The 20,498-nt window shown below is 49.6% G+C and overlaps 1 long non-coding RNA gene across 1 annotated transcript; it reads right to left on the bottom strand.

The window, feature by feature from the left end:
- Positions 1–12,617: 12,617 nt before the first annotated feature.
- LOC148221372 (uncharacterized) lies at positions 12,618–17,497 on the bottom strand. Its single transcript, XR_015808214.1, has 3 exons — positions 16,116–17,497; positions 13,964–14,056; positions 12,618–12,705 (listed from the first exon to the last, which is right to left on the bottom strand). It is a non-coding gene; the product is annotated as an uncharacterized LOC148221372 (long non-coding RNA).
- Between the last annotated feature and the right edge of the window lie 3,001 nt (positions 17,498–20,498).

The following is a 20,498-nucleotide window of genomic DNA, read 5'->3' as shown; positions in this document are numbered from 1 at the left end:
ATGAAGTGAAGGAAGCCAGAGGCAGAAATTATAAATCCAGCCTGCCCATTGCTTTGGAAGCAGCTTTAAATATTTCCCTCCCACAGCCAGTGCTGGCTCTGAGTAACAAATGACAGGCAGAAGAGAGCAGATGAGTATCTATTTATGCAGGAAAATGAAGTGTATGAATAGCTATTTTGAGGACAAATGTATTTTGACAGGTATCTAATTTCACTCTGTTCATAAAATGCACTTTCTTGCTTTCTGGAGTTGATGACTGGTTTGGGGTTTTTTATTTTATTTTTGTTTTTTATTTGCAGTCTTTGTCAGTGGGGAAAAAAAAAAAGAAGAAGAAGAAAAAAAAAAACCCACCCTGAAAATTATATTTGTCAAACATCAGAAAGCAATTTAATTTATTGTCATCACAAATGTGTTTAAAAAAAAATAAAATCAAATAGCCAGGCACTATTTATTCAGCACAAACCCCAAATTAACAGGGAGTTGTGGTGAGGCACAAACACACAGGGGAGGACCCTGTGTAATCTGGCCATGAAGAAGAGCCCACAAATGTTTTCCCAACCTGGAATTCCAAACAAAAGAGGAGAGAAAACCAGAATTAAAGCTGGAATCAGCGCTCAGCTCCCCACTCCCAGGGATAATTCCACAATTTAAACACCAGGGCCAGCTCTCCTCTGCTGGAATTGCTTTTGTTGTTGTGGTGGAAGCGTTTTTGGGACTGCCTGCAGCATTTCCTGTGCCTGCTTCCCTTTGGGAGGATTTTTTGGGGGATATCACACCCCAAGAAACACGAACCCCCCTCTCATTCCTCATCCCTAAACAATTCTGGGAACCCCAGAGAGCAGAGCAGGAAGGGCACAGCTCCTGAGCCCCTTTGCCCAAAGCCCCTGAACGTGGCCAGTCCCCTCCCTCTGCTCCCCAAAACCGATCAGCTCTGACTGAATTCTCTCCGTGTCCCTGTGCCACGCCTGTTTCCCTGACATTCCATGGCAATTTCATGGCTTTTAGGAGCAGGACAAGGTATTTACTGCCAGGGAAATCCTGGCCTGGGGGAGCTGAATTTACTGAGTGAGGTTGTAGGGTGCTGAACCTGGAATTCTGCTGAGGAATGAACACCTCAAAACCAATTTTCCTTCAAAGTCAGCAAAAAAAAAAAAAAAAATCACAGTTGGAATGAAGTGACTAAATAGCATCTGCCATTAAAAAAAAAAAAAAAAGAAAAAAAAGGGAAGGAGCAGCAGCTCTCTGGCTGTCAGTCCTCCCACACACCTTCCCAGCTGTCCTGAGCTGCCTCGTGTCCTGAACTCCCTTCTTGTCCCTTAATCCAGGCTGGATTTCTTGCTGAGGCCCATCCTTTACGATTTTGGGACAATGTAGGCAGGGGATGACGACCCCCAGCCCCTGCAGGACTGAGCCCTCCCAGGTGAGCAGGCAGGGGTGCAGGAATTTGGGGACACACACTCACCTGTCCCTGCTCTGCCAGGGCTGTCCCCAACCCCTCCTGATGAACTCCCCGTGTCCCACCGGCAGCTTTTATGGATTAGGGGGCATTTCATGAACTCTGAGAGCAGTTCATTGTGAGAGACAAAGGGGACAAAACTTTCCAGGGTTTTATTCCCAGTTTTCCCATAAAAATCAGGCCAGCACCCACACCCAGCTCCAGCTGATCTCCCCTCTCTGAAGCAAAGCAGAATAAAATCTAAGCTGCCCTGAGCAAATGCGAGTGGTTAAAGCAGCCCTGTCCCCTCCCTGCTCCCAGTTTTTGGCAGGTTTTGGGGTGCCCGTCCTTCCTGCAGCCCTCTCCCATCACATCTGCCCTGCTGACTGCACCAGGCTGGCTCCAGCATCGCTCCAGATGGACACAGCCACTCCCAATCCCTCTCCCCTTCTGGGTTTGTGCTTAATCCCAAACATTTATCATTTTTTACTCCAAGCCTCCCACTCCCGTGCGTGCTCCTTTCTCCCCCAAAGCTGCTTTCCTTGGCAATCTCTCTCGTTATCTGCTCTGCAGCAGCGGCTCCAGCTGGTCCCTGCGGCTCTGCTGTGCCTGTGCCTGTCCCCGGAGCTGTCCCCTGTCCCCTGTCCCCTGGGGAGGCAGGGAGGAAAATTTGGGACATCCTCGGGAACTCTCGGTGCCCGGAGCTGCATTTCAAAGGGATGCAAAGGAGACTCCTCCGTTCCGAGGGTGGAAAGGAAGGATCCGGTGAAGAGCTGACCTGGCCACCCACCCACTGCCACCGCAGCTCCTTTCCTGGGGAGCAGGGACAGGCAGAGCCACCCCGAGCTCCAGAACACCTCGCTTCCACCTCATTCCCACCCCTAATTTCCCATTTTTCCTTCCTTTTGGGGCCACTTCCCCAAAAGAAGAGAAGCAATAAGAGCCCGGTGCTGGTCAGAGCAGGGAATGTTTATTTGTGGCGGTTCCGATGGCTCTGACCCTGCAGGATCAAGGACACGATTCCCTTCTCTCCAGCAGGAAAAACCCAGAACAAATCTGGTTTGCTTCCAGGACAACACTGCTCCGTGCAAGCACCGCCTGCTCGGCTCCCTGCAGTTTTATTTCTTAATCCAAAGGCTGACAATCAGGAAAATTCCACTTGTTTTTGAAGGAATAGCTAAAAAAAAAAAATTAAAAAATCCAGTTGTAGCTGCAAAAGCAAAGCCACGGGATTCTGGGACAGATTTGGGCTGCTGAGCCCATCCTCGGGGCGCTGTGGAGAAGCCCCAGGACCCCAATTCCCGTTTTCTGTCCCAGAAAAGGCTGGACCAGCGCTGCTGGGCGTTGCCGTGGTTACCGCACGGGGTCGCGTAGCAACGAGCTGAGCCGAGCATCACCGAGGCGGATTTTGCCTCCTCTAAATTCCTTCCCCTCGTGAATCGAGCCGAGTGAGTTGGATTGATCTCCAGCCCCAGCACGAACACGCAGCGGGGAGCAGCCACCCATTGATTTCGGAGCCGGCCCGGCCCTGGGGGATGCGACAGGAACCGGGGGTGTGCCCCAGCTTGGGGACAGCCCCGGGGATGGCAATTCCAGAGGGATGGCAATTCCGTGGGGGTGGCCTCAGGCGGGAGATCCCAGCTGAAAAAGCGCATTTTCCACCTCCCCACTCCGCACTCAGCTCTTCCTGCCGGGCACAAAAAGGTGACAACACCTCCACAGCGCTCCTCCAGGATTTCTCCTTGTGCTTGTGAGGTTCCAAAGCTTTCCAGCATCCGCCCGCCCTCCTCCTGCTCCAGGAGGGGACTGGAATTCAGCCTGGGCTGTGCCAGAGGAGAGGCTGCTTTTGTCACCGGGATTTGTGCCCACGCTGCTCTGTCACACCTCACCTGTCCCATTCCCCCACATTCCCGCACTGCCCCTTGTCCCCAGATGTGCTGGGCACATCTGCACTCCTGCAGGGCCCCGTGCGTGCATCCCTGCCCGGCTTTATCCCTGTCCTGGAGCCTGTCCCTGCCAGCCCAGGACGTGTCCCCAGCTCAGTCACGGTGATTTGGGATATCCAGGCTGATTTTCTTCGCACGGGGATGCGCCAGCATCAGCTCTATCTGCGCTTTTATTTTAAATAAAATCACACTGACCCTTCCCCTGCCTGCAGCTGCCACTCAACTTCTCCCCCCACCAGGGGCTTTGGGGCTCGTTTTGTCACCATCTGGGAGTTGTCACTTGGCTGTGTGGTCCCGGCCAGCTCCCTGCTGGCCCCCAGGGCTGCAGGAGCCCCGTGGCTCGCTGGTGGCTGGCACAGATCAGGCTCTGCCCCGGGAGGGAGGCCGTGCTGTGCCATCCCCTCCACCCTCCTTCCCAGAAAAACCCCATTATACCACCTGGGAAGCTGAAATCAATGCGTGGTTAATTCCCAGAGGGCAGAATTTCCAATAAAACTCTGTTTTGGCATCACTGGTTGAGCAAGGACTGGGCTTCAGGACTCCCCGTTGCCCCAAAACATTTAAAGCTGAGCCTTTGATATCCAACATTCTTTTATTAAGAGAATTCAGTTGCTTCTGGTACCCAGAACAGGTAGAAGGACTCCAAATTTTAAGCTGGAACTGAGACAACAACGTTTGCATTGTTTCTCCTCTGACAGATCACTTTCCAGATTGAAAAAAAAAACAACACAAAAAACCACCAAAAAAAACCCAAAACCACCACAACAAGAAAAACAAATTGTTACAATCCAACCAACAGGTGGCAAGGGAGCAGCTTGCCTTAAATTCTTATTTGTAACTAAGGAAATCTCCCGGGATTAGCGTTGTTCTTGCCAACATGAGAAGTTTATCTGTGATTTTCCATCCTCAGGGGAACTGAGCTGCATTAAACCCAACCTGCAGTTATTGGTCAGTGCTGCCAGCCCCACCTCCACCTGAAATCACAGCCACTGGAGCAGATTGCACAGGAAGAGGGGGGGAAAAAAGGGCAAAAAAGGGGGGAAAAAAGAAAAAAAAAAGGGGGGGGGAAATGAGCAAAAAAAAGGGGGAAAAAAAGAGAAAAAATGGGTGAAAGAAAGGGCAAAAAATGGACAAAAAAAGGGGGGGAAAAGGGCGCCCGTTTTTCACCACCTGCAATGCATGAAAATGTTCCAAACAATCCCAGGAGCCTCTGGATAAATCGGGATTGGCTTCTCCAAGCTGAACTGTTGCTGCCTTGAGGCTTTTAGAGAGAAATTTCCCTGTGACCACCTTCAAGCCAAGGCAGTGAAATCTAATGCAGCTCCAAGGAAGGACCCTGGTTTTTTGCCAGACAGGGTTTTCCTGAAAAATATCTTTACACATCTTAGTGCTCCTTATTTTGGAGCAAATCAGGACTTTTTGAGGGGAGCTGCTGACAAAGAGAAGCTGGTGTGTGATCCTCTGGAGTCACAAGCTGTCACTGAACTCTGCCAAAAAAAAAATCTGATTTCTCAGAGCTCCTCTCTTCTCACATCATCAGGGCACTGTGCAAGTTTCTGGAGGTTCATTGCCATTGATCAGTGGGGAAGAGCAGAGCAATAAAAAATATCCAGAGACAGCTTCCAGCACCAGGCAGCAGCACAGGATGGGAGAACTGATTAATCATTCTTTGGGCTAAGAGGAATTATTAATATTATTATTATTATTGTTATTATTATTGCTCCATCCCCGTGCTGGGGTCACTGGAGCACTTGGCTGATCCTCTCCTTTTATCAACAGCAGCTCCTCTTCCCTCCAGAGCCTCTTGCAGGCTCTTTAAACTCTCTTTAACCACTCCATGTCCTGCTTTTCCAGGGTTTTGTTAACTCCTCCTTGTGTCTCCTGGGCACAAGCCCCACCAGGTGAAGCTGTGCCAGCTCAGAGCTTTGATTTCTCGTTGCTGGCACCTTTATTAGGCAGTAAATCAAGGCACTGAGTGACTAAACTACAGCCAAACCTGGAGATTATTTTATATTACAGCAAAGCCTGGGGCGTATTTTATACAGAACCCAAAATTTATGTTCCACTTAGGAGCAGAAAGCCAAAATATTCTGTATAATCTTTTTTTTTTTTTTTTTTTTTGGAGCGTTTTGAGCAGGGTGTTGCTGCTGCCCAACAGAGCAGAGCTGATGCTGTTCACAAAATCCAAATTGGTCACCCGGGCCCCAGGACCTCTGCAACCTTTGATGGGATTAACACAAGTTAAAGAAAACACAGCAGCTCTGACTCACCCCTGGTGGTTGGCAGGTTAAACTCAAATTTAACCCTGGGATTGTGTAAGAGTTCAATAATAACCAGGGGTGAATGAAATAACAATGCATGGGTAAGAGTTAAATAAGATTGCATGAGTAAAAGTTAAATAACTGTGCATGTGTAAGAGTTAAATAAGATTGCATGAGTAAAAGTTAAATAACTGTGCATGTGTAAGAGTTAAATAACAATCCATGTGTAAGAGTTAAATAACAATCCACGTGTAAAAATCAAATAAGAATGCATGGGTAAATTAAATAACAATACAAGTGCAATTGTTAAATAGCAATACATGTGTAGGAGTGAAATAACACATGGGTAAGAATTTAACAATAAATGTGTCAGAATTAAATAGCAATACATCTGTAGGAGTTAAATAACAGTACATGGGTAAATTAAATAATGCATGTGTAAAAGTTAATTAACAATCAGTGTGTAAGAGTTAAATAACAATACATGTGTAGGAGTGAAGTAATACATGGGTAAGAGATAAATAACAATACATGAATAAGAATTTAACAATAAATGTGTAGGAATTAAATAGCAATACATTTGTAAAAGTTAAATAACAAAACACGGGTAAATTAAATCAAAATGCATGTGTAAGAGTTAAATAACAATACATGAGTAAGAACTAAACAATAAATGTGTAAGAAATAACAGTACATGGGTAAGAGATAAATAGCAATACCTCTGTAAAAGTTAAATAATAATATACGGGTAAGAGATAAATAACATTACATCTGTAAGAGTTAAATGACAATACATGGGTGAGAATTTACCAATAAATGTGTAAGAATTAAATGGCAATACATCTGTAAAAGTTAAATAACAATGCATGTGTAAGAGTTAAAGAATAATACATGGGTAAAAGATAAATAGCAATACATGGGTAAGAATTTAACAATAAATGTGTAAGAGTTAAATAACAATACATGGGTAAGAATTTACCAAGAAATGTGTAAGAATTAAATAGCAATACCTCTGTAAGAGTTAAATAGCAATATAAGGATAAGAGATCAATGACATTACATCTGTAGAAGTTAAATAACAATGCATGTGTAAGTTAAATGGCAATAGATCAGCACAGAGGGTTGGGCAGTGCAGAATTCAGGGTTTTGGGCCAGTTTGGATTTTACTGACCCAAGTTCTCCTCTGTTTTCTCTCCTCATGTGTCCTCCTGGGCACAGCCCAGGGCTGCTTTTGCTCCAGAACGAGCTGCCAGCCCTGCAGGCTCCCATCAGAAAATGCACTTGTCTGACATCTGTTCTCACATTCTCCTTGCTGACACACTGCACACTCCCATTTCCATTTCCCGAGGTTTCCCTGCTGCCCCCAGGGCCAGGGAGAGCTCAGGAATTGCGGGGTTTGTCTGGTCCCAGCCCAGACCCCACAAGGAGCAGGGGTCCAAGGGTCTCATCTCCCTGCCCTGCTCCAGCTCCCGTTTCCTCTCTGGCTCCCTGAGCTGCAGGAGCAGCCTGGATCCTCCTGCCGTCTGTTCTGGCTGTTCTGTGACATCCACAGCAGCTGCTCTGCTGCCACTCCCCACCTGGGCTATTTTTAGCTTTATTCCAGTGAAAGGAAGCTTAAAGGAGGCAACTGTGTTCATTACAGTCTCAAGAGCAATTCCCAGCCATCAGCCACTGTCTACATCAATTCTTTTATTAATTTGAGTGCAGCACTCGGGCCAGGAACATGTGCCTGCACTCTCAGCTGCACGCTGGCCCCAGCCTAGAGCCATTTAATTACCTCCATTAATAAGCAATAAGGCTCTTAAGAGCAACAATTTCCTTCTGCTGATCATTTCTGGGGCTCCCAGTCAGAAAATGCTTTCTTTTTAACTCGTCTGGGAGGATGAGAGCTGTGGATCACAGAGGAAATTTCAGGCAACTTTAATGGGCAGGATGTTTTTTAATGCAGATCCTGCTGCACTTTGTGGGTTTAATTGCACCAGAAATGTGCATAAGCAAACTCACAGCCTGTGAGAGTGGAAAACTTTAAATTAAGGATGACTGACCTTACCAGAGCATGTGGAAAAAAAGGACATCTCAAATATTGATGAGGAAAAAGAGGTGTGGAGATGGAATTTGGGACAGTGACAGCAAAACCTGCCCAAAGCACAGCTCAGTGTTGGCATCAGCTCCTTCCTGGCTGGATTTAAGGACAGGCAGCCCTGAAAACTCCATCAAAAATACCTTTACAGGGCTGCAATAAAGTGCTTTTTACCTCTCAGGTTTGGTGCTTTTGAGTTCTGTGGTTTCGTTTTTGTTTGCCTGCTCTTTAGGGAGAATTGATATCCTGAGTGAGGAGTGAATCCTCCCAGGCACACAAAACTTCCAGAAGCTTCCAGGGGGATGATCCAGGCTCTCCCAGATCCCAGAGCCTTTCCCAAACAAATCCATCCCCAGCAATAAATTCAGGAGGGGAGGGTTGGGGTGGATGCTGCAGGATTTCACCTCCCAGGTCAGCTTTAGGCACTAATTAAAACATAAAATAGTAAAAAAAAAGAGTCCTTAGAGGAGATTTTACACAAAAGCAGAAGGGCCAGGATGTAAAATGCTGCTAAAAATAGTTTTTAAGAGAAAATTGGTGAAGGAAAAAAAAATCCCAAACCTGGATGAGCCTTCAGAGGATTCTTGTCAGGACAAAGTTATCCAGGACTATTTAAAATGATAAAATATCTGCTGGCTTTTCAATGCTAATGGTCCCAGGAATGGCTGATCTTAAACTGTGTCAGGAAAACGCTTTTGATGTAACGAGACAAGAAAGGTTCCAAGATGTCACTGCAAAATTCATGAGTGTTTTTGAGGCACAGGCAAAAATAAAATGTAAAAATACCCAGGTTTTCTTAGCAAGGAAACAGTTCCTGGAGTGGAACTGCAGTGAAAACTCTCCCTCCACGAGGAAGAACACAGAAACCCAGAAAAGTCAGAACTCCAAATGCTCACTTTGGGATTTATCTCAATTTATCTCTGGAGCTCAGGAATCACAAAACATGGGCTCAGTGAGGTTTCTAGGCCACGCTCCCATCTGTACAAAGGCTGCTTCAAAAAGGAATTCGTGAGTTTGTGCTGCTCCTGGGAACCCCCAGCACTGCACAAACCTCCAGAAAAAAAAAAAAAAAAAAAAAATCAGGGAACTGGAGCCACTGAAGCACCTGGGGACTGAATTTCCTTGGAAAAGCCCTGAAATCCCAAAGCTGAGCATGTGGGACAAAGGAAAGAGGCCCCACTTTGCTTTCAAAAAAAGAGACAAAATAATATTTTTGGATTATTTTTGGATTATTATTATTATTATTATTATTGCAGGGTCTGGGATTTCCCTGCCTCTTGCAGGAAATGCACGAGGCACTGAAGGGAGGGAAAAATTCACCGTGAGCTGCCGGGAGTTCAGCAGCAGCCACTGGAGCCAACGCTGCTGCATTTGCTGCCCTGCAGCCTCATTTGGGTTTCTCAGCAATGTCAGAGCCATGGAGAACACGAAATATTGAGAGAAAAGCAGAATGTATTCCCCCAGAGGAGCTGCTGAAGGCAGGGGGAGCAGGGATGGGGTGGGGAGGGAGCAGATTCGGTCCCTGAGCACCCCAAAATCTGCTGTCCCTGCAGAGCCCACAATATTCCTGCTGCAGCCACTAAAGGGGACAAAAGGTGGGACCAAGGACAGGCAGGAGCTCGGTGTGAGAGCAAGGAGCAAAGCTGGAGGAAATGTTGGGACATTTAAAGCATTTAATGCAATCCTCTCCTGGCTGCTCCTCTCCCCAGCACTGAAGGAACCCCACAAACCTGCCCAGAGCTCGGAGACACCCCTCACCTCACCCCCCTTCTCTCCAATTCCTCAAACCTCACTTCTACCCCTTTAATCCTCCTGCCCCGAGCGTGTGAGAGGAGCAAAAAACCCCAAAACAGCAGCGCTTGATCCTTTCAGACGAACATTGCAGAGGCAGCTGAGCTGGAATCGGCAGGGCAGGGATGTGAATGATGCACGGCAGGGCAGAGTGCCCAAAAATCCACCCCGGCCTCTGTCAGAGCCCCCAGCGTCCTTCCACTCCTCGGGACACACCAAACCCTTGGCTTGGGAGCTGCTGGATGCCCGCGGGCACCTCTGGATTCCCGGGAACACCTCTGGATGCCCGGGGGCTCCTCTGGATGCTCAGGGGCTCCTCTGGATGCTCGGGAACACCTCTGGATTCCCGGGGGCTCCTCTGGATTCTCGAGACCACCTCTGGATGCTCAGGAGCACCTCTGGATGTTCAGGGCACCTCTGGATGCCAGGGGGCACCTCTGGATTCTCGGGAGCACCTCTGGATGCCCGGAGCTGCACATCTGTGCGCGGAGCAGGCTGGAGGGGAGCCCAGCTCTGCCTGGGCAGGGGTTGCCATCTGCTGGTACCGAGGGGAATCCCGGAGCCCTGCCCAGCCCTGGAGCGAGGGGAATCCATGGAATTATCGGGAGCTTTGAGCTGGAAGCGTTTGTCGGGGATGCCAAAGGGTTGTCACAGCCATATCCCCCCTGAGCTGAGGGAGAAATTCTTTCCTGGGAGGGGGCTGAGCGCTGGAAGTGCTGCCCAGGCTGGCTGGGGTGTCCCCATCCCTGGAGACACTATTATTATTATTATTATTATTATTATTATTATTATTATTATTATTATTATTATTACTACTACTACTACTATTATCAATTTACCTGCCTCCAGCACCTGCCAGGGCTACCCAGGCCCTCAGTAATTAACAAATGACAGAGCTCAAAGGTTTGTAATTCCAGCAGAGCAAGGCCAGGAGGAGCTGTGCCCTGCAAAGCCCCGCAGCCACAGCTGGGTTTGGGTTTCTCCCCGTTCCTGTCACCCAGAGCGCCCTGGAAATGCCGGAGCTGCTCCCTGGGACAGGCGGGATCTGTGCAGCTGCAGCTCCCTCCCCTCCAGGGGCCGATAAAAGCAAATTCCCAAAAGAATTTGGGATGTTGGGAGAGCTGGATTCTGGTACCCAGCGGGGGAAACTGAGGCACGGACGGACATCCATCACTCGGAGGGACACTGAGCTGGGAGATACACATCGCTGAACTGGGGGACACTCATCACTCAGTTTGGGGACACCCATCACCCAGTTTGGGGACACCCATCACTCAGTTTGGGGACACTCATCCCTCAATTTAGGGACACACTCATCACTCAATTTGGGGACACTCATCACTCATCTGCTCAGGGTGGCTTTTGGGGCTGTATCGCCACCAGAACCCCTCATTCCCCAGCGCCCTGAGCCTCCCTGGGCTCCCCTTTCTGCCCGGAGCTGTCCCTGACCCCGGGGACCCCGGGATGTCACCGTGGCGAGCAGTTGCCATGGAGACCCTCTGGAGATGCCACAGGGATAAGGAAGGGCAGTGGGAGCGGCCGTCATTAATTTAAGGCATTAAGCTCATTAGCGTTCATTAAACGGGGTTTGTTTTTGTCGTACAAAGCAAACAAAGATCCCGGCCCCATTAAATAATGGGATCTGCTCTTGGTGCTGCAGGTGAGGCTCGGGGAGTAAAATAAATAGAATTAACACACACACAGCAAATGTCGCTCTGCAGCAGGAGGGTTTATCTCCTGTTTATCTGAAATAAAAGCACGCTGGTAATCCATTTCATCCCCAGAAGGGCTGGGTGGCTGAGCAGGGAGGGGAGGAAGGAGGGAAGGAGGGAAGGAGGGAAGGAGGGATGGAAGGATGGAGATGCAGATCAAACGCTCCGGTTCGTGGCCGGTCAGGATGGATAAAGCGCTCCCCAAGAGCAGGAATCCACCTGGTTTTTATCATCAGCACCATCACAGCCGGGCTTTGGGTGCGCCCTCCAGCTCAGGAACCCCTAAAGACACCGAGTGTGGAGGCAGCACTACGCAAACCCTGCTTTTGCATCCCCGCACATTCAGCATTCCGTGCCGAAGGCAGGATCCAGCACAGGAATTCTAAACTCCGCCTATCCCTGCCCTGCTTTAAGCTGGGTTTAACAGCAGCATTTCCCTGCAGCAGCTGTGGGGATGGAGTTTGTGCCATGGTCACTGTTAGGGGGTCACTTTTTGGGGCCCTCACAAACCTCCCCGGGGATATTTCCCCCCACCCTTGTGATGCCACCAGAGCAGGAATCCAAGGGTCCAGCCCCATCCTGAGATGGTCTCAACTGGAATTTAATTAGGTCACTCCCCGGATACATTAAGCACAGATGTCCAGATTCAGGAGATTACAGATTTATTGGGCATTGATTAGATGGGGAAAAAAAAAATAAAAAAATCAAATAAGAGTCACATTTGAGTGCTGCAGCCGTGTGCCAGCTCTCCCTGAGGGCAGCTGGAGCAGGCTATAATTAATATTACACAGTCCTGACAGGCAAGATGAAAGTTCTGGCCAGGCCAGGGTGTAATTTAGGATCTATTTATTCTCCAGCAGAATTTATGAACTCGAGCAAACCCAGCAGAGGCAGATTTGTGGCTGATTTCCCTGCAAAGGGTGTCAGGAGCTCTCTGCCCGTGCTCCTCTCCTTCCTTAAACACGGCACAGAGCTCTGCCACCAGCGCAGCAGAAAATCCAGGGAGAAAAAGTCACCAGCCCTCCCCGGGGAGCCACAGCAGAAACTGCAGCAGGAACTGCTGGAATAAATGTTTGTGGAATAAATGTTTGTGGAATAAATGTTTCTGAAATAAACGTTTTACCAAGTCCTGCTCTGAGCATTACCAGGGACGGGGAATTCTGGCTCCAGTTAAATCCGTGACAAAAAAAAAAAAAAAATCTCACTGAGCCCAAGAAGGCAGAATTCCAGAGTGTAGAATTCCAGAGTGCAGAATTCCAGAGTGTAGAATTCCAGGGTGTAGAATTCCAGGCTATAGAATTCCAGAGTGCAGAATTCCAGGGTGCAGAATTCCAGAGTGCTGAATTCCAGGGTGCAGAATCAGAATTCCAGGCTGCAGAATCCCCTGCCCAGAGGCAGCTCTGGATGGATAATCCTGCAGGGAGCAGGGAGGGATGGGCAGGGAGAAGGCAGCGATTTCCTGCTCCAACATCCGGCTCTCCTGCACATTTGGGACAGAAACTTAGTACTAGTATTAGTATTAGTATTAGTATTAGAATTAGAATTAGTATTAGTATTAGCATTAATATTAGTATTAGAATTAGTATTAGTAGTAGAATTAGAATTAGCATTAGAATTAGTATTAGCATTAACATTAGAATTAACATTAGAATTAGTGTTAGAATTAGTATTAGTATTAGTATTAGAATTAGAATCAGAATTAGCATTAGTATTAGTATTAGTATTAGCATTAGAATTAACATTAGAATTAGTATTAATATTAGTATTAGAGTTAGCATTAGTATTAGTATTAGAATTAGCATTAATATTAGTATTGTCAGTATTAGTCTCTGAATTTTTATTTTAAAGGTTTTATTATTTTATATATATTTATATTTTTATTATTTTTTTTTGTTTGTTTGGGTGGGGTTTTTTTTGGTTTTTGGGGGTTTTTTTGGTGTTTTTTTGTGCTCTGCCCGCAGGGAAAGCTCCTCTCCCTCCCCTGGCACCTCCCGGGGATGCTCAGCCCTGCATCCTTCACATCCCCGGTACCCTGAGCCCGCCGGGGGCTGCACAATTCCTGCATTTCCCACCAGCCTGCCTCAGAAAACCTTGAAATCCAAGGAAATCCGGCAGGCGCTGCAGTGGCACCGGCTTGGAGAGAATTTTATCCCCAAATCCACGCCTTGTTTTCCTCCATTCCTGCTGTCCCAGCCTCCCCTCTCCCTGCCCTGCGTGATTCATGCAGCATTTCAATAATAAATTGCACGGCATTGTGTAATTTATAGCACCCAGGGAAGGTAATTAACAAAAACACTGGATAATTCATACAAATGAACTTGGATCTCGTGGTGGGAGGATTTCATTGAGGGTTTAAAGAGAGCTTAAAGAAAATCCAAGAGTTGCCAGGGATTTGCTACCCTTGGGCTGTGAATATAAAATATTTTAAGTGCTGTGTGTGTTCAGAATGAGAGGCTGAGGGTGATTTATGCAGGGCGGGCACCTTGGGCTCAGCTTACCTCAATAAACCAAATCACAATTATTAGACCCTCAGAAAATAAGTGCCAGGGTAGGACAGGCCAGGAGGGAGGCTCAAGTTGCCTCTAAGGTCAGAGAAAAAGTCACCAAATATTCGACAGAGAAGCTGCAAGAAATGAGTTTGCATCTCACAGCAGCTCGGTAATGATCACTGAAATTAAAATTAAAAATCAGGAGACAAAGCTTCAATAAGTGTCTCTACTAAAAAAGAATGGATTTACCTGGAAATTCCTGGGACAAAGCAATCAGGAGGGAAAATCCAGGACAAGGCAAACTCTGCTTCCCTCCAGGACAGGAGAGAAATTCCGAAATGCCTGCAGGGAACAGGAGCCAGTACCTGAACCAGAGCTGAACTCCAGCCTGTCAGGTTGCATTAATACAATCCTGGGTGTATAAACAGAATATAAACGGAGCTCACAGGCTCTCCAAACATTTATTTGTTTGTTCCAGTCATCAATTTTGTCATTCCTGGATGCTGCTGGGCCAGGGGAGAGCAGGAGGATGAGGGGCAGGGGATGCTGAGCTGGAGCAAAGGGAAGCACAGAGGCACCAGGGCAAGGCTTGGGGCTCTTTGCCTCCTTCCCCTCCGTCGTGACAGAATTTAAATTCTGTCTGGGTGGCTGCTGATCCCCACTGCTGGCAGTCCCAGCTCAAGGAAGGGCTGAGTGCTGAAAGAGCAGCGGTGCCCTGGAGGTGCTGGAGAGAATTTGGGGAGAATTTCACGGCTCTCAGCTGCAGCCCTGCCCCAGAAATGTCACTGCCCGGGGGCTCTCCGGGCCCATTGCACACCCAGAGTGGATATTTGTTATGAGACACCCTCTGTGCCCAAAATATCTGCACCCAGAGTGGATATTTGTTATGAGACACCCTCTATGCCCAAAATATCCGGGGCTGTGCCAGGGGTTTGCTCAGAATCAGTGAGCACAGCAGGTGTGGGGTTTTCTCCAAATTCTCAGAGCAGTCCCACAGCTCTGTCCTTCTCCTGAGGGATTCCTGCTCCCCACGGTCCTGAGATTTCCTGGGATCTCATTCCTGCTCCCCACATCCCTGTCCTCCTCCTGGGATCTCCTGGATTTCCTGCTCCCCACACCTCTGTCCCATTCAGCTGCACCACTCACTGGCAATCCCCTGTCACCCCTGCCTTCACTGAGCTGCTGCTCCTTGTCCCCCCAGGGACACGCAGAGCCCCTGGCAGAGGGCACAGGCAGGGCTGGAGCTGCTGCTGCCCCTTCCCTTTGGGAATCTGCTCTGCCCATGGCTTCCCTTTCCTGCTTCCTGTGCGTGTCACTGGGAGCAGTTCCACCAATTCCAGGAAATATTTTATTTGCAGTGCCAGCCTGCCTTCAGTCCCCGGGACTGAGGTCCTTGTCACTTTGAAGATCCCAGCTATTTGATTGCTTTGAATTCATTTGTTTAATGAACCTCAGGGGGCCACTGCACTAAAGCATTCCCAAACAAGTTCAGAGCTTTGCAGTTTCTCCATTAATTAGGGACTCCTTTGGGGCTAAACACAAGAGGTCCTGCTGCTGTTTGAAGCCGGCAGAAAGCCAAGGCAGGGCTGAATCTCCAGCTCAAGTGAAGCATTTTTAATGTTTTTCCTCCTCTATTTTTTTTTTCCTCTCTCCCCAGCGAGTGCAGAGCTGCCAGGCATGAACACAAATGATCAGGTCAAGGTGCTCTGAGACAGGGCAGAAGGGTTTTAGCAAAGCCTGGATAAACCAGGCCAGTTCTGCAGTGTTTTCCTCTTCCACCAGCCCTCTCCTCAGTGCCTGGCCACCCACTGACTGCTAAAGGCTCCTGGAGCTAAAACTGAGCTCAGATTGCTCTTGAGGAGCTGTGCAGGAACAGCCAAGCTCAGTTCTTGGAGGTCAATCCCATACAGACAGCACAGGCCACACCTTGCAGCCTTTACAGGGGCTCAGGGTGGGAAATCAGGGGGGGAAATTCTCCTTTTAAAGGGCCCCGAGATGTGGGAGTCTCAGAGCTGAGAGATGCAAGACAAAATCTACTCAGGGCAACTTTTCTCAATTTTCCCTTTTTTTAATTGCAAGAGTTTTCTCTTTCCCTTCCTTCCTTTGGCTGCCTGGTCCTTGATCTCCAAAAAGTGAAATGCACATGTCCTAGTTTAAAAAACAAACAAAAAAATTTTAAAAATCATACTACTTAGAAGGAAAGAAATTGATATCTCTTGCAATTCATCACAGCAACTTCACCACTCAGAACTCCCCCAAGGTAAGAAAGGGACTGCTCAGAATCCACCCTGTGGTGCTCAGGGCACCTGAGAGTCCTGCAGAATTAATTGCCAGGCACATTAATTACTGATTAAAGAGGAAATCCCCAAGCAGCATTAGGAAGGGGTGATTAAACACGCACCACTGATTGGATCCATTTTCCTTCCAGCCTGGGTCCAGTCACCTTCGTGGTGCTCAGGTTTGGAAGGACAGATGCACCCTAGGAGGGAAATAAATGGTCTCAGCAGGGAGCTCCCGGGATAAAGCTGCAGGTTCCTTATCCACGACCACACCTCTTGGCTCTGCAGCCAAAAAAATGCTCATTTTCCACCTTGGAGGTGGCAGCAGTGGTGGCAGCATCAGGCACTGCTCCCAGCTCTTGGCTCAGCCCCAACCGAGGGCTGCCAGGAAAAGGAACCAGGCAGGAAAAGCTCCCAGGTTCTGGAAACTTCCTTGTCCAGGAGGGCAAAGGTTGGAACGGGCTCAGGGTGAGGGAGGACAAACCCTGAGGTCCAAGCCAGGGCTTTGCTCACACAGCTCTTCCTAAAGGCAGAGCAAGGGCCCGGAGTGGGGTCAGAGCATGGTCCTGGAATTGTTAAACTGGTCCAGCCACACCTCCCAGGCTGGGGAGAAATCCCAGGGAGCTGCTTTCAACCTGGCAGCTCTCACACGAGAGCCCAGGTACCAGGGCCAGGCTTGGAGCAGCCTCCCAGGTGAGGTCAGCCTCCCATACCCTCCTGTCTCCTCCCAAGTCTGAGCATCACAGGGAAGTTCCTGACCTTGTGCAGTGACAGGCAGGGACACGCCTGTCCCAGCCCCTGGAGCCAAAGCTGCTGATGGAGGAGCAGAGGAACCAGCCAGGAAAATTCCAGCCCAAACCCTGCCCTTCCAGAGGGCTGGGATCACGATTCCTGCCTATCAGGGCGGAATGCAAAGGTAAAAATGGAAATCAGGCTCAGCAAACGCCTCTCCAGGTGCGCTGAGCCCCGTCCTGGTGGCAGCAGCCAGGACACCAGACCCTGGCACTGTGGGAAGCTGCTGCCATCTCCTGGGCAGCCCAGCTCCACTGGGCATCCTTTTCCCCTTCCTTTTCCCAAAATCTGCTCCTTCCTGCCCCAAATGCCTGTGGCAGCTCAGGTGGCACTGGGGCAGAAGCCACTGCTGCATACCAGGAAAGATTTTATACAAGATTTTATAAAAGAGAGGCTTTATAAATCAGACCTTGCTCTGCTGAATCATCAGCTAAGCCTGTAAGTTCCCATAAGAAAGAATCAGAGGAATAAAAAGTCAGTTAACACAACAACCTATTCTTGGAGAGAAAAATAAGTGCACCTGTAACAACAAAAGATCTGTCCCATGAGAATCCACAAAGAAAAAATGTAAATACCTGTAGACAGAGACAGTCCTATCACGTGCACACACAAGAAAAATATTAACCAAGTGCAGTTAAACACGAGGTCTGTAAAAACTGTATCAAAACGAGTAATGTGAATAAAGAATTGGCTTTTCCTGTATGAATAAACTGAGTCCTGTCTGCTTTACTGCCACAAGCACCTCCCTGGCAGCAGGGCTGTGCCTCTGCATTGCATGGCAAGGACAATGTGTGACACATTGGGGCCCTGCTGTGCCCAGGCTCTGGCTCCAGGAAAACCCTCAGGAGTCACAGGCAGCTGCACCCTGTGCACAGCAGCACTGCTGGAGGTGGCACCGAGACACCTGGGCAGGCTCCCGTCCCCTCCCCAGGGCTGGGGACACCGGAGATGGGGATGGGGACACTGGGATGGAGATGGAAACACCAAGGATGGAGATGGGGACACTGGGGATGGAGATGGAAACACCAAGGATGGAGATGGGGACACTGGGGATGGAGATGGAAACACCAAGGATGGAGCTGGGAACACTGGGATGGAGATGGGGACACTGGGGATGGAACTGGGGACACTGGGATGGAGCTGGGGACCCTGGGGACCATCCCTGGGCTGGGACAGGGAGGAGAGCAGCAAAGGCACCAGGACAGCCAGCCTGGGGTTTGCTCCAGAAAGGCTCTGGAGGCACAGAAAGGGAACAGGACTCTGCTCCAGCAGGGACAACTGGGCTGCAATTGGGGAGAGAGCAGCTGGAGCAGGCAGGTGAGCCCAGAGCTCCCACAGAACAAGCTCCTGGCTGCTTTTCTCCTGCCTCCTGTCACCAGGGACATTCTGCAGGAGTACAAAGGAGCAGCACAATTCCCTTGTGAAGCTGCTCATTTTGGGGAAGCTCCTTTTGACAAAATGTTTGTCCTTCCTGATTCCCCCTGCCCTGCCCTGCCCTGCCCTCCCTGTGGGTTACGAGGGGGCTTTCAGGACCTCATCCCTGCAGAGAACAATCCAACTTCTCTTATCCCAGCCGGATAAACCCTCGGAGCTGAGGATTCGTGCTGAGCAGGAGCAGGCTGAGGTGTTTCCCTGCAGCAAACTCAGCACACGTGGGGCACTGGCAGCCTGCGTGCACCTCTTGATGCAAAATCCACCCCACACCTCATTTGCAACTCCAGTGAGCCACAAGGCTCTGCCTGCCCTGCTCCTCTCTCTGTTCTTTGCTCCCGGCTGGAGGCAGGGGTGGGGTGGGTTTCTGGGGCTGGGGACACTGCAGGGACAGGCTGCCAAGCCCATCCCAGCACTGGGAACTCGCCCCACACCTCCAGAAGGACAAGGAGTCTTTTCAAGCCAGCTCAGCAGTTCGAGCAGTAAAAAAAAACCCCTTCATCCCCACATTTACAAAACACAATATTTGCAAAACAGCCCAGTAAATCTCAACTGTTCTTCACCCAAAGCAAATAACCCCATAAAGCCGGGCTGAGGAGCTCGGAGCAAACACAGCTCTCCTTGCCCAGAGCTGGGCAGAGTTCACCCTGTGCCAGGCAGGGCCAGAGAGGGAGAGGAGGGGAGAGGATGCTCCGGTGTGCAGGTGATTGCAGCCCAGCCCAGCCCAGACAGAGCGGTTCCAGCACCAGGAAATGGAATGGAAGGAACTCCCTGTCCCTGCCCAGCCCCGGTTTTCCCTGCGGTTCACATTTCCGTGCTCCCTAGCAGGCGCTTGTGCAGTTGTTTATTCTGGTTTATTCTCTGTGACTGCTGCATTTGGCCAAAAGGAGCCGCCCCTCCCTTGCCATCCCCTCCTGGTGGGAGCAGGTTTGGGTTTCCTGCCCTTCTGCTCTTCCCCAGATTATTCCCCACGTGCTGGAGGGTTCCAGCTCCGCTCCTGAAGCACAGCCCTGAGTGCTGCTGTTGGCCTGGGGACTCCAGGAATGTTCCTTTAACTCCTTCCTCGCACACACCCACCAGGAGCCGGGCACAGGGGAGGAAGCACAGCACTCGTGCCAGCGAGGAGGGAGCCAGACGAGCTGATAACTCCTGCCTGCTTGCCAAGAGGGAGCAAAATCCCGAGTCATCCCATCTGGTGCAAGGCTGGAGTGTGGCTGGCAGCCAGGGAAACACCCCTGCATCATCTCCGAGCAGTCCCTGAGGAGCAGAGCTGGGGATGCAGCAGCTGCTCCTCCCCAGAGCCTCTGTTGATTCTGGCCCCTAAAGCCAGACTGTGGAGCTGGCTGGGGCCAGATCCTGCAGTCCCCAGCCAGAGGAGCCACGAGCTGTGCTCAGCTCCTTGGATGCTGCTCTGAGCAGCCTCAGCCCTGTCAGCTCCTCTCCGAGGACTTTGGACCCTTTAGGAGCTCAATTTGCTCTGTAACACACAGATCTCCCACAGAAATTTCTGTTTCCTGCCCTTCCTCCACTGCACTTCACACCCATTCGGTTGGCTTTGTTTCATGGGCTTAGCCCTGGCAGTCACCTTCAGGGATAAAAATATTAATTTTCCTGCTTCCCAGAGCTCTCAGGGCTCAGCTGCCACTCCCCCACAGAAGATCAACCCCTTCAAGAACCAAAAAGGAACAAAACTGAAAAGCCCCAGAGCGCAGATCATGTAACAAGAATTGTCAAATCACTTCCACCACCCCTCACGAGGCTCTCCTTAGCCCTGGCGAGGTTTTGGCACCAACCCCACCCTGCCTTTTCTCTCCCAGGTGAAATTCTCTCCGAGAGGACAGGACACAGGTGGTTCCAGCCCTGTCGCAGTGACACCCCACTGAGTCACCCCCACCACCCAGAGGATGGCACAGGGCTCTTGCAAGGAGAATTTACACGAAACTGCCCAGGGCAAAGAGCACAGAGGGAAGCTGGGCTTGCAAAACCCTCTGCTTCCATTCCCTTTTCTTTCCCCATCCCATGTGCTCTCATTGCTGAAGTGCTTCCTGTGTTCCTTCTGTGCTCCCAGAAAAGTTTTTCCAGCAGTTCCCATTCCCAAAGAGGTGCAGTCCCTTTGAGGAGCTCTGCCCCGGGAAGCTCCCAGAAGGGCAAAAAACAAGATAAAAACCACAGGGAAATGAGGCTCTGCAGGACAATTTGATTCTGTGAATTCAACAGATCAGAAAACCTCAATTTTTTTTGCCCACACTCTCTGCATTGGGGCCAAATTTTCCTCCAACACA

The sequence above is a fragment of the Sturnus vulgaris genome, chromosome 23 (genome assembly GCF_052056855.1).
Source record: "Sturnus vulgaris isolate bStuVul1 chromosome 23, bStuVul1.hap1, whole genome shotgun sequence".
Classification (NCBI taxonomy): domain Eukaryota; kingdom Metazoa; phylum Chordata; class Aves; order Passeriformes; family Sturnidae; genus Sturnus; species Sturnus vulgaris.
This window is presented reverse-complemented; position numbering and strand designations above follow the sequence as displayed.